This window comes from Lissotriton vulgaris, chromosome 11, assembly GCF_964263255.1.
Source record: "Lissotriton vulgaris chromosome 11, aLisVul1.2, whole genome shotgun sequence".
In the NCBI taxonomy this organism is placed as follows: Eukaryota; Metazoa; Chordata; class Amphibia; order Caudata; family Salamandridae; genus Lissotriton; species Lissotriton vulgaris.
This window is the reverse complement of record NC_141699.1, coordinates 8,511,509-8,523,838: the sequence shown is the minus strand read 5'-3', so window position 1 is coordinate 8,523,838 and position 12,330 is coordinate 8,511,509. Positions and strand designations below refer to the sequence as shown.

The following is a 12,330-nucleotide window of genomic DNA, read 5'->3' as shown; positions in this document are numbered from 1 at the left end:
GGTGATTGGGTCTGATATAGTGTCATGTCTGAGCAGATAAATTAGATCCATGCATAAAAATGCAATTGCTTTATGTAAATAATCTAATGCATTGAAGTGTTTTTGAGATTAATTGCTGTGACCTTACTTATGGCATTACTGAATCTGAGCAGGAGGCATACTCCATGTATGCAGCTCAAGGGAGTAAAAAGTATACTTTGTGTCCAGTTAGTGATCTAGAAGGTTCAATTAATTCAGCAAGGATTTTGTTTGCTGTGTGGCATTGTAAGCTGGTTAACACTTTATGGCAAGTAATATATATTTTGAAGGATGCAATGTTTGCCTGCTCTGTAAGTTGAATTCTTAGTATGAATTGCCTAACTAGCAAGCATGTGTTGATTTCTCCTCAGTCCCAAAACCCATTTTACTGGGGTGTGGTACACATTCGAAGAGACTGATTGCAAAGACGTGCATTATTAGTCTTGGAAAAGACCCCATTAAAATGATAACCTACTCCACAGGGGAGATGGCACATGATCAGACAGCTGCTCTGTAGGCCAGAGGAGGTATGCATTGATTTCTGTGAGGTAAATCCTCTTCAGGGAGTTTCTGGTATTGATTTCGCAGTCTGAGAAGTCCATGAAAAACAGGGCAGAACTGGTCCTTTAAAATAAGGGCATTGGGGAAGAAAATGTGACTTGGAGGTTGTTGCTGAAATCGGAAACTGGAAAACCTGCTCTGCATCAGAGTATCTACACTGATACTCATGAACAGAGTACTCCTGGCTGTGTATTTGGGACCCGTTAACACTTCTTTAACAAAATAAAATCCAGTCCAAGTCTTGAATTGGAGAGTAATAGGTGGCATTTTCCAACATGCAGGTCTAACCTCCACAAATTAAAATATGTGCAATCTACGTGTTTAAAAAACTGTCCAACATACTATCCAAATGACCAGTTTACCTCAGCCCTCTTTTGTAAGGGTTGATGGCGGAGGTAAAGGGGAGTGTGTGGGAGCGAGAAAGGAGGGTTGGGTACATGAGAGGTTGGTGGTCAACATGGTGAACAGGTACGGCCATTTGATGCTGTTGACCGCCATCTTTGCGTGGACGCCATCAGTACCGAATGCTCAGCCTTTGGCTAGCAAGTCAAGTGCAGGACTCCCTCTAGTTGCCTGCAAACTGAGTTGTGTGCTCCTGCGTGGCATGAAGTCCCGATTGGTCCACATGGACAATAGATGTGAAGAAGTGTAGAAGCCTAGTCGCTAGGGCTTTGGCCAAAAATTTGTCTTCGACATTGAGGAACAAGATGGGTCAGTAAGAGCTGTACTCCTCTGGTGGCTTGCCCTGTTTGTGTATCACCACAATTGTTGCTGTGCGCTGACCTTCTGGGAGACAACCGGTTTTCCCCTGCTGCTTGAAACATATCTAACTTGGGTATGGCAAATTCCACAGAGAGAACAAGGCAAAAGGAAATTACCTGCCCATAATATTCAGGTGTAGGCCTCGGGAAGGTCCTAATATATTTATACTGAAACCTGAACCCCACATAAAAAATCTCACAGTAGGATTACAAAGTCATAAAGATTTTATTAAATAAAACACCATTTTTCCCCCAATACATCATAATAGCATACATCTTTGAAATTGGATAAAGATCATTATTATTTAATATAGTGGATATACATAAAAAAACTCAATCACATCCTCACAGTAGCCCACATGCCAACCAACACTTTCATACCAGCACACATACAACTCCAATCACAAACAGCACACCACTCCACAAAAATATCATAGCCAATGATTGATTTGAAGGTAAAAGTTGGAAGACAGTCCCAGATCGTTCAGATGGTCCCCAGATGTAGAAAACGCCATCGCGCGTTTCGGGGCTACACCTTCATCAGGGAGGGAGTATACAAAGGCATAGTGGGGAAGGATGTCATTCTCGAAGTTAGGAGGTGCAACACGTATTCAGGTGAAAATATAGGCCTCAACAAGTACAATCCAAATAAGGAGGGCTTCCGTTCTATCTCTATTCGTTTTTCTTGGAAAAGTGAATTTTTTGAGTCCTATCCAATAAAATTCCACGCTAATGTCGGTCCACAACAACCAGGTAAACTCGGAGGCAGATTTCCACTGTCAGGTAAATAATTCACAAGGCACTGCGGATATCAGTAGTGATTCCAGGAGATCAGACTTTCAAACGTCCACACGCACGACGGATACGCGCCGGGTCCCGAACTGGTCGTCAGTTTACTTTTCCCCGTCTACCTGCCTTTAAGTGTTGAGGGGTTCCCCTTCTTTGTAGTAAATTCCACAGAGACCTATGGATTCCCATTGCCTTCCCTGATTGCAGGGATCTGAGGACCGTCACTAGTTCATCACTCGTGAAGTCCTTGTCCATTGTCTCTGTTGCCTCCGATGTCAGTGTCTGAAAAGGTAAGTTTTGCTAAAACTTCTTGCAATCCACCCCTGTTCTGGTGCTCGTGGGTAAGTAAAGCTCTTTGTTCTAAGATGCAAACACTTCTGTTATCGCCTCTCTCTCGGTGTGCATGACTCCCACCTTTTCGCGGACACTTACCATCCAGGACCAGTCCTTTTCTCTTCTCTCTAGCCAAGCCAGTGGTTTGGAGGCCTTGTGCCCAACTTCATACAAGCAGCTCTGAATGGTCTGTGCATGCGCCCGCGCCACATCCTTCGCCAGTACCCTTAAGTCATGCTGCCGCAGTTGGAGTTTGACATAAATCCGCCTCACCCGCCGCTCTAGCCCTAGAGTGATAATTTCCTGCTTAATTGCCCTACATTCCGCTGCCTTGTCCCTCTTCCTCCCGCAATCAGTGCCTGGGCCTTCCCCCGAATAACTGATTTTTAAGGCCGCCCATAACTTACAGGGTGACTCTACCGTCCCCTGGTTCTTCTGAAAGTAAGTTAGTCGCTGAATGCAGCTTGTCCATGACCTCGCCAACCTGCAGCCTCCTGGGATCTATTCTAGGGAAGGTGGATGTGTCAAACCTGGGAACCCAGAATTGGACTCTCAATGGGGAATTATTCGAAATCCCTTGTGCATAGTGCTTAACCTCCCAAAAATCTCCCACATGGCCAGATATGTGGAAAAAGTAGTCCAGTCATGAAAATTAGCCATGTGGTGCCGAATAAGTGTATTGCTTCAGGTGCGAGTTGTCAGTTTTTCAAAGATCAGTCAAACCCATTCCAGATACAAAGGCTGGGAGAGCCTCACCATCTGCTTGCCCCAGTGCAGTGCTTTGTCTGTCTAGGGATCCATCAATAGGTTCACGTCTCCTCCCAGCAGATGAACCCCAGTGGGCAGGTCTAGTAGAAGGGCACTCATTTTCAGGGGAGCAGTGGCCTGGAGCTGCAGCAGTACATATAGAGAGCAGAGATTCCAGGTGTGGCCCTCCCACGTGCCCAATAGGACAACATAGCAGCCATGAGGGTCACACCACTTGAGAGTAGTTGCAAAGGGCAGTGTCGTCTTGACCAAAATTTCCACCCCTCATGAGTCCGTCGAGTACCAGGCGTGGCCCACTAGTTTATACCCAAAATGGTCTAGGGCCTTATAATGGTTACCTCGGAGATGCGTTTCCTGCATCAGCACTATGTCCGGGGAGTGACACCTGATGTGTTGCAGAACCAGAGTACGTTTAATTTTATTGCCAAGCCCATTCACATTCCAGGTCCAGAAGTGAATGTATTGATGTTTCTCTATCAGGGGATCCTCATCAGTCATAAGCACTAGAATATTTGCGCCCAGATGGATATATATATATGCAGATATATATATATATATAAATATAGATATATATATCTATATATATATATATATATCTGCAGCCTTATACACACCAGAGCTGAATAATGCTGTAAGGACTTCCATTATATCATAAAACATACATTAGAAACAGGGAAAAACAGCAAAACATGTTTTGAAACTGTTTTAATACTCAGCAGTCAGCAGAAAACTCTGACATAGGACTGAAAGCATATACAGCTCTCAGGCTCCATTGCAAAAACACAGTCTGAAAAGCTAACTCATAGCAACATAGAGATAAACTGGCACCGTGCCTTTAATGTAGTCATGACCCTCAGCTTCCCATCATGCCTAAGGGGTGACAGGTCAGTTCTTTCCGGCTCCTCCAGGAAGGATCCTGGTTACACAGCTCCACTTCTTTCTGATTTTAGTCAGAAATATTTTTCACTTTTTTTGAGAAATCTTTACTTCACATCTTCCATCTTCTGAAGTAAGGTTCTGTCTTTTTTTTGGCAGCGTTGGCCATTTTTTCCACTCAAAATGCCATCTCTTTTTGACCCCTGCCCTTCTTGTGGTAAAAAGGCCAGGTCAGACTCTCATGAGGTCTGTATACTTTGCTTGCCTAAAGATCATGACCCTAAGACCTGTCCTCATTGCCAGACCCTGTCCAAAAGAACTTTAAAGGACAGAGAAAGAATTTGTCTTGAAGATTTTTCTGCCAGCCCATAAAGAGGCATATCTTCGGTGAAGAAGGGTTCCAAGAGGTCTAGCTCTCCTTCAAGAAGCAAGATCCCTCACCCTTCTACCTCCGCGTCTGGCTCTGCGCTGAAAAATCCACCACTGGTAGGTCATTTATCTAAGAAAAGGCCATCGGCTGGCTCGCTGTCGAAGACATCGACATTCAGGTACGTCGAAGACTCGTGAACCTCCGCCGTCGTCAACCCGGCGACTATCGGCGTCTAGGAGTAGGAGCCCTCCGCCGTCGTCAGTGCGACATTCGGCGCAGAGGGCAGGTTCTCCTCCGTCGTCAGCCCAGCGGCGATCGAAGTCTAGGTGCAGGAGTCCTCCGCAGTCGTCAACCTGCCGGCGATCGGCGTCGAGGATTGACAAATCGGTGAAGTAGTGTGGCTCACTGGTTAGAGGCGGCAGACCCGAGAGCAGAGGACGGTCCGGGACCAGGGTTCGATTCCCGGCGCGGCAGGTTTCTGGACCAGGGTCAGCGGACTCGATAATTCTCTCGCCTCGGTGCCCACTCTGATCAGCGATCACACTCGGCAACTCTGGGCATTAGCTTGCCTCATCTTCACTAACGGCCCCACCAGACCGCCGGGGATGCCTGGTCTCACCCTGGAGATACCCATTAAGGGACCATCTCTCAGGGAAGCCAGGAAGGGTTTCGCAGCGGTCGAAGCGCCTTGGGACCCTACGGGTAAGTAGTGCGCTATATAAATGCCTATACATTTACATTTACATTTACACAAACCTCCAACGTATTCCCAACGACGATCGACGTCGAGGAGGAAGAGCCCTCCGCCGTAGTCATCAAGGGGACGTTTGGCGTCTAGGAGCAGAGCCCCTTCATCAGGATCTGCACGGCGGTGTTTGCCGTCGAGTTGACGTTCGAGGTCGAGAAGAAGGGGGGTCCAGGCGTCTTCTGCTAGAGATCCGACGTCGAGGAGTAAGTAAGCGGCGAGACCCGTTCCTACATCAGACCGGAGATCGACGTCTAGGAGAAGGTACGGTTTGACGTCGAGAGGCGCAGCCAGACATCAAGGCCTGCCTCAATGAGGTATAGAGAAGGTTCGGTGGTTCTGGTAACGGAATCTGCCTCACGTCATTCTTCCTCTCATTCCTCCAGATGTCCTTCGAGGTCAGCCTCTCCAGAATCCAGCAGACATACTCATAAGTCTACACCACAGCATATGTAGGATTCCCCAGCTGTGCACTGGTCTCTGAGATGGCTCCTCCCCCTGCATCACTGGAGCAAGGATAGGGGGCGACCCAGTGGATGCAAGAATATACCAGTCCCAACCATAGATCACCTTTACAAACATTGGTACAGAAGGTGGACAGATTGCGTTCTCCCAGACGTGTGGAACGCGCGGGCAGGTCTCGGGAACGAAGACATAGTTCCCATCGCAGACGGAGAAGGATACAGTTGTGGTCTTCCTCTTCCCCAAGATCGAAGACCCTACCCTATCAGACAGCCCTGTATCGAGGGTGTGTCCGATAGATGATATCAACACCTACCATAATGTGCTTCAGAGAGGGGCTCAGAAGCTCAACATCCAAATGTCTGTCCCTCAGGTGGCGACAACGGTGATCTTTGAAACGCTGCATCAGAGGACAGCGTCTCGTCCCTTGGTTCCTGGGCTTCTGGAACCCACAAGCACAGTCATACTAATACTCAGTGGTGTCTCCCAACTTCTAGCAACGATAATACGAGTTGAGGTATAGGTGTAAAGTAGGGATGCAAGTCAGATGTGCAATGGTACAGCTCTTATGTTTCAATGTGGATGGAAGAAGAAGAGGTAAATCTGAAACATGACCATGTCTCTAACTTCTGGGTGGAGGGAGATAGGATGAACCCCAACCCAGGGGACCCTTCACTTCTCCATTTGGTCAGTACATAAATCAAATTCATCATTCTCATTAGTGTTAGTCACTTTGGTCTAAATAGGATATAAAGTGTTCCTAGGAAAAGTGAAAGGTTGCACACTTGTGATACCTGCTGGAGCCGGGCTCTTTGTACTGCAATAAACCTTCAGGCTCCTGATGTAAACTGCCCTCCCATTTACTGGCTTCCAGGAGACACATTTTTAGTAAGAAATGTGTCACATTTGTCTTTCGCATGTGGGCACCAGTTTCGGGCCTGTTTTTCACATCCCATTGGCCACCTGGTTAGCAACCCAGCCATACAAAAGCGTTCTCATATTGACCCATACACACATGACACGTACACATACATACTATACAAACATTTCACGCACTCAGATAGTCCCTACACACAAAGGACAATTTCATAACACTAGCCTATTTTTGCATAAAAGACAGTGTGCTAATCCTTTCCACCCTTCAGTTGAAACACCATTATAACCTAAAGAAAAGGGGGTGAGGGGGCAGCATCTAAAGCACATCAATACTCGTGATGATGAAGATTTTTAACCCACCATGAATCAGACTCCTCTCCGAGATGCAGTCCTTGGCACCTTGGTATTGAAGCCCAGAAAGATTTAGTGCAGCAAGGTTAACTAATGGCAGAACGTTCACTACATGGATCATTCAAGTGCAGCATTACAGACCGCGTGCAGGAAAAGGTCAGATGCCAGAGGTATTCAGTATAAGGTAGGGGGAAGATGGATTAATGCTTTCATTTAAAAAAACAAAACAATCTACAGTGGTCTGGGGCTATCCCCATTCACAGAATAGGGAAACTATAGGAGGTGGCAAGTTTCATTGGGTGCATCCTTGTTTCTAAGGGTGTACATCTTGGTTACAGTGGCAAGACCCCTAACAAACTCGTTTAATATTTGCATGGAGATCAGTTTGCGGGCGGATGGGGGAAACAGTGCAGCTCCAGATCAAACAAGCATTTGCAATGCAATAGGTCTCGGAAGTTTGAGCTATTGGCATTGCTAAATATTGCAACACCAACTAATATTCCATGCAGCACAAGAGCAGTGATGAATGTGTGAACAGGTGGCCGTGTTTGCCCGTGCATGTGTGTGTGACACATTGTGCACAGATCCATATGTGCGCGTTTGGATGTGTGTGTTGGCTTGAGAGCGTGTATGCCTCGTGTGTGCATGGATCCACGTGGCATATCTAAAAAAACTTTTACGTGTTTCTGTGTGGCATTCAGTGTGCGTTTTTATGTAGCCGAATGGAACCATGTGCAATTGTGTGGGCTGCGTGAGTGCCTATATATGTGTGTATGCATCTGGGGCTTATGTTTGTGTTTGCTTGTGTACTTGCATGGCAATATAGAAATGTGTTATTGTGTTGGTGCTTGCATATGTTTGCATTCTTATATGTGCCCTGGTGTATTTGCATGTCTGTGCGTTTATGTGCGTGTGTTTCGTTGTGTGTGCTTATATGTTCCCTGGTGTATTTATGTGCATGTATGTGCTTGTGCTTGGATGTGTGCGTGCTTATATGTGCCCTGGTGTATTTGCGGGTCTGTGGCTCTACTGGCCAGTCAAAGTAAGAACTCAGAGCACACACGCTTCCTGAGAACTCATTGCTCAACGCACACGGACCCGACCGTCACCCTTCCCCGAGACAGTCATGGCCTAGCAGAGCTGCCAGTGCTCTATCCCCGCCCAGATCTGGCCTTGCATGCAGTTTCATTTTATAATGCTGCTTTGTTTACCTCTCCGTCCATGTGTCATCGTTATGTTGCAGTATTTGTAGGTGGCGCGCTGGTCATTCCATCTTAGCGCGGCACGACATTTCTCTCATTCACCCTGTCAGGGTGAATGAATAGATGGATCATTGGCAGGCTTTAGCCCGCACCACATAGTAAGACTTTCTAGTTTATGATTTAAACCCCCAACCAGCATCATCAAAACTCCTGTTGGTGCCTTAACGAACAGCAGCACTAATTCAAATTTGGCGGTAGTGTTTCAATGGCAGCCGACTGCCTTTGCTGCCCTATTCCTAATCCATGCAGTGATGCGTGCTGTCCCTCTCCAAAACAGGTAATGCCTACCCTATTACAGTTTACCAAAAAGTATCTGGTGATATTGGGGACTTCAAAAACTCAATGAAGGACTTACCCTGCAAAGAGATGGGCCCGCACTTACCCACCTCAGTGGGCACCTCCACAGACGGACTGCTCGATGAGCCATCAGCCAATGGGCTATCAGCGGCGAGTCCTGCCCCACAGCTACTCGCTTCCAGTCCCCGGGTTCCAGTGCAGCCCGACAGAGCATTACCGAACCCTCACGCTGCTCCACTGTCACAGGCCTCTCGAGCAGTCACTCCTCGCTGGGCCAGGTCAAGCAACACCAGGCAGACACCCTCCAAGAGCCACGTGGCGGAAGCTTTGGGTGGAGCTGTGGCTGGTTCACAATGCGGAGGGCAGGGGCGTGGGAACTGGAAACGTGCGCTTGGGACACCACCTCCCCTGGTTTAAAACTTGAAGTAGGAAAAGGATTGATCCCCATAATTCTGTCCAATTTAAAGTTTTTAAACTAGTTTAAAAAATCGATCAGTGTTACTTCCTGTCTCATTTATAAGAAGTCACTGTCCGTTGAAACATAACTGAATGAGCCTCCCTTTGACTGTCTCCTCGTTTGAATTAACATGAAGCATCTTGCAAGCTTCTTCCAACTGGATCCTAAGTTTGCTGCTAATTGAACAAGATAGCGGAACAGTGATATTCTTGGTATGTGTTCATTTTCCATTGGTTGATTGACTTGTCAGTCATTTTGATCGACAAGTATGCTATTTAGATTTTTGTACTGTGTGGTTGAAACTTTAGTGATTTGTGTGATCAAATAAGTTAGTCAGTGGCTGTGCTGTGGCATTAATGTGTCAGCTTGCTAGTTCACGGTAAAGATATGTGTGTGAATTGTCATTTACTGTCATTTTTTAAGTTGTGCCATTTAATTTATAGTGTTTGATAAGCATTTTTCCCTGTAGGTAAACGTTACGTTGCTAGCAACAGCATTGTTTGTTTAAAAAAAACGAAGTTGTATATTTCTACTAATTTAAGAATCAAGATTTCATCAAGTGTTTTAAAACAGTTAGTTCCCTTTTGCTTGCTGCAGTCGTTCCAAAACACAAGGGGAAATATTGCCTGCCTGTTTATCAGCGCCGCGCGCCTCTCTGCAGACTCCCCCTGCATTCCAGAGAGGCGCGCAACGCGATCCGGTCAGTCCTGGAATGCTGTGGAGACAAGACCTGGCCGCGCGCACAACGTTATCCTATGGGAAAATTCTGCGTGCGGCCAGGTCTTGTCTCAGACTGCTGAGACGCCGACACTAGTTCCCTGGCGAGAACGCGCTTTTCAGCGCGTTATAGCAGAGACCTAAAAACGTGTGGGTACAGCTGTGCTAGGAAACCTCAGATTTGTAACTGCCAGGGGTGGCAGACTTACCCATGGGGTCCGCAACCACTGACTAGGACATGCCTTAAATGCTTGTGTAGGGTGCACCACTCTATGTAACATAAATGAAGCTGTGCCTTTCTAAAACGTAAATGTAAAAAAAAATGTAAATTGATACTTGTATAGCGCACTACTCACCCGCAAGGGTCTCAAGGCGCTTGTATGAATACCATTGTGGAACCCATCCTGGCTTTCCCTGTGAGGCGTCCACTCCTGGGCACCCCCAAGGTGGAGGCCAGGCATCCTTAGCGTTGTGGGGGCCGTTGTGGAGATTAAGCAAGCTATTGCCCAGAGTTGCAGAGTGGGACTCCATGATTAGAATAGGCACCGAGGCGAGAATTATCAGGTCCGTGGAATTTTTGAGCCCAAGACCCGCCGAGGCGGGGAATTGAACCCTGGTCCCGGGCTAGACCTCTGCATCAGGGTCTGCCGCTCTAATCATTGAGCCACACTTCTCCACTAAAATGTGTTTGCGCCTGACTCCTAAAATGCGGTGGCTAGAAAAGCTTCTCCATATTACAATCTAAACAGATTACCTTTTTCCTAGGAGGTTGTGGGTGGTTAAAACAGAGCAAGACTTTCCTTAAATGCTCATTCAGGTCATGCGAACACTTAAAATGAGCTTTCTTGTGTTGTTTCTTCAAGCCCTGGCTTTGGCAATGCAAGCAATGTGTTAGGGAAGATATTTTCTCTCTTTTCATTTAATAGATTTACATCTCACTTCTGTCTAATGTTAGACTGGATGGCATACCCCTAGTAAGGCTCAGGAGCGTTTGAAAAAACCCCTCTGAAGGTCGGCAAGTTTATTAGAGTGGAACGTGGGTGGGAAGGTAGGTGAAACACATGGTGTGCAAAATAAAGATTACGATGTTTAGGACCCCAAGAACCAGAATGCACCTGGGGCTCAGTCAACCAATATCTGGCTAAAGTACTCCCTTGGAAACTATATAATAGTAGTACCAAAATGTTCAATGAAATAAATGTGTGCTTTTGCTCCTTCAAGGGAGCTGCGAAGTAAAAGAGGCTGAATTTACTATCCTCTTAATTGACATATCTAAACGCCACGATCTTACAAATTGCTTATGTTGTAAATAAAACTTATCTTGACTATTCTTTTAGCATTGTTTCTGCGTACTGCATCTTTTTAACTTTTTAGAATTGTATTACTCATTCTACTGGCCATTGAAAATCGAGTTTCTTCTTTGTGTATTTGTTCCACAATGAGTCATACATTATGGGACAAATACCGTACTTTATATCTAACAAACGATTCAAGCTTAAACAACCATTTTCCAACAACTTTAGAAAAGACCGGGATGATGGATATCGGTTAAAATAAATCTCTCAATTAATCCTAAATTCAGACAAGAAGTCTGCATTACCTGCCCTTTACTATTTGCAAATAGTAACTTCTGTTCAATCAATATTAACGAGGCTAATTCATTTTTAACGTCCATGTCTTTGTTAGAGGTGCCTTCCAGCAGTGCCGGCTGACTGACCTCTAACAAATGGTCTGGTCTAAAACAACTACAAAACAATCTAGAGAAAACAGACATGACTTATTTACCGGTCAACATGAATGTCAAACAATTTTAGACACAAAGCCTGCACTACCTGTCCTTCGCTGTCTGCAAAGAGAGAATATTCCTATTCTCTGTTGTTTGCAAGCAGGGAATGTTTCAAATAACTCAAAAAGGAATACTAGTATTCGATCAAACTATTCAATCAATAAAAGTCAATTTTTCATGACCTTACCCGGACCGTATGGACAGTTCTTCGTCTTCCCCTTCCAGCGCCGGTTTGTCCTCTCACTCCAATATCTATGCGGCACTCCTCTAAGGTCCCAGTCAGGACCGCAGGTCACTTGAGAGAGGTCCGTTCGGACCGGTGAAGTTCAGTTGATTGGCAGCCAGACGAGGGTTTCTTTCAGGCAGGTGCACTCCAGTCATTAGATGTTCACTCCGTCGTAAGGACCTCTCTCACCGGACCCACATGTCGCTGATTGACCCCGCGTTGGGACGCCAATTGTGAAAAGCAGCGAGTCTCCTAAGACCCCCAATGCTGCCCGGCGTAGGGTCATCCTTAATTCACTGGATTTACTATCAAAATAATGAGGCAGGCACTTGAAACTGGAAGGCAAGAAAAAGGTTTATTACTCTCGAGAGGAGACCACGTCAACTGCAGACACTGCTCACCTGCAGGCCACTTTTATCCAGTATCAGGACAAAGTAATCTTTATGATCAGTGTGATGTAAGCTTGGTATCCCTGCCCCGGACAGGATGCCATACAAGCCGGACAAGTTGGTTCATACCCTCCCATCCATAAACAAACGGACAAGTGATGATTATCTGCTAGCTGGTCCTTGCCTCGGGGTAGGAGAACATGTGAGACTGGTCAGGCTTCAGTGTCTTTTACTGTTGATAGGAAATAAGTTCCATTGTCCGTTGAAAGGCGGATTCTTTGGGGTG

General features: G+C 46.1%; 1 protein-coding gene across 1 annotated transcript in view; it reads left to right on the top strand.

Moving 5' to 3' along the window:
• CDC45 (cell division cycle 45) overlaps positions 1-12,330 on the top strand; it is a 428,728-nt gene that overhangs the window by 115,512 nt on the left and 300,886 nt on the right. The gene's annotated exons all lie outside the window — the stretch shown is intronic.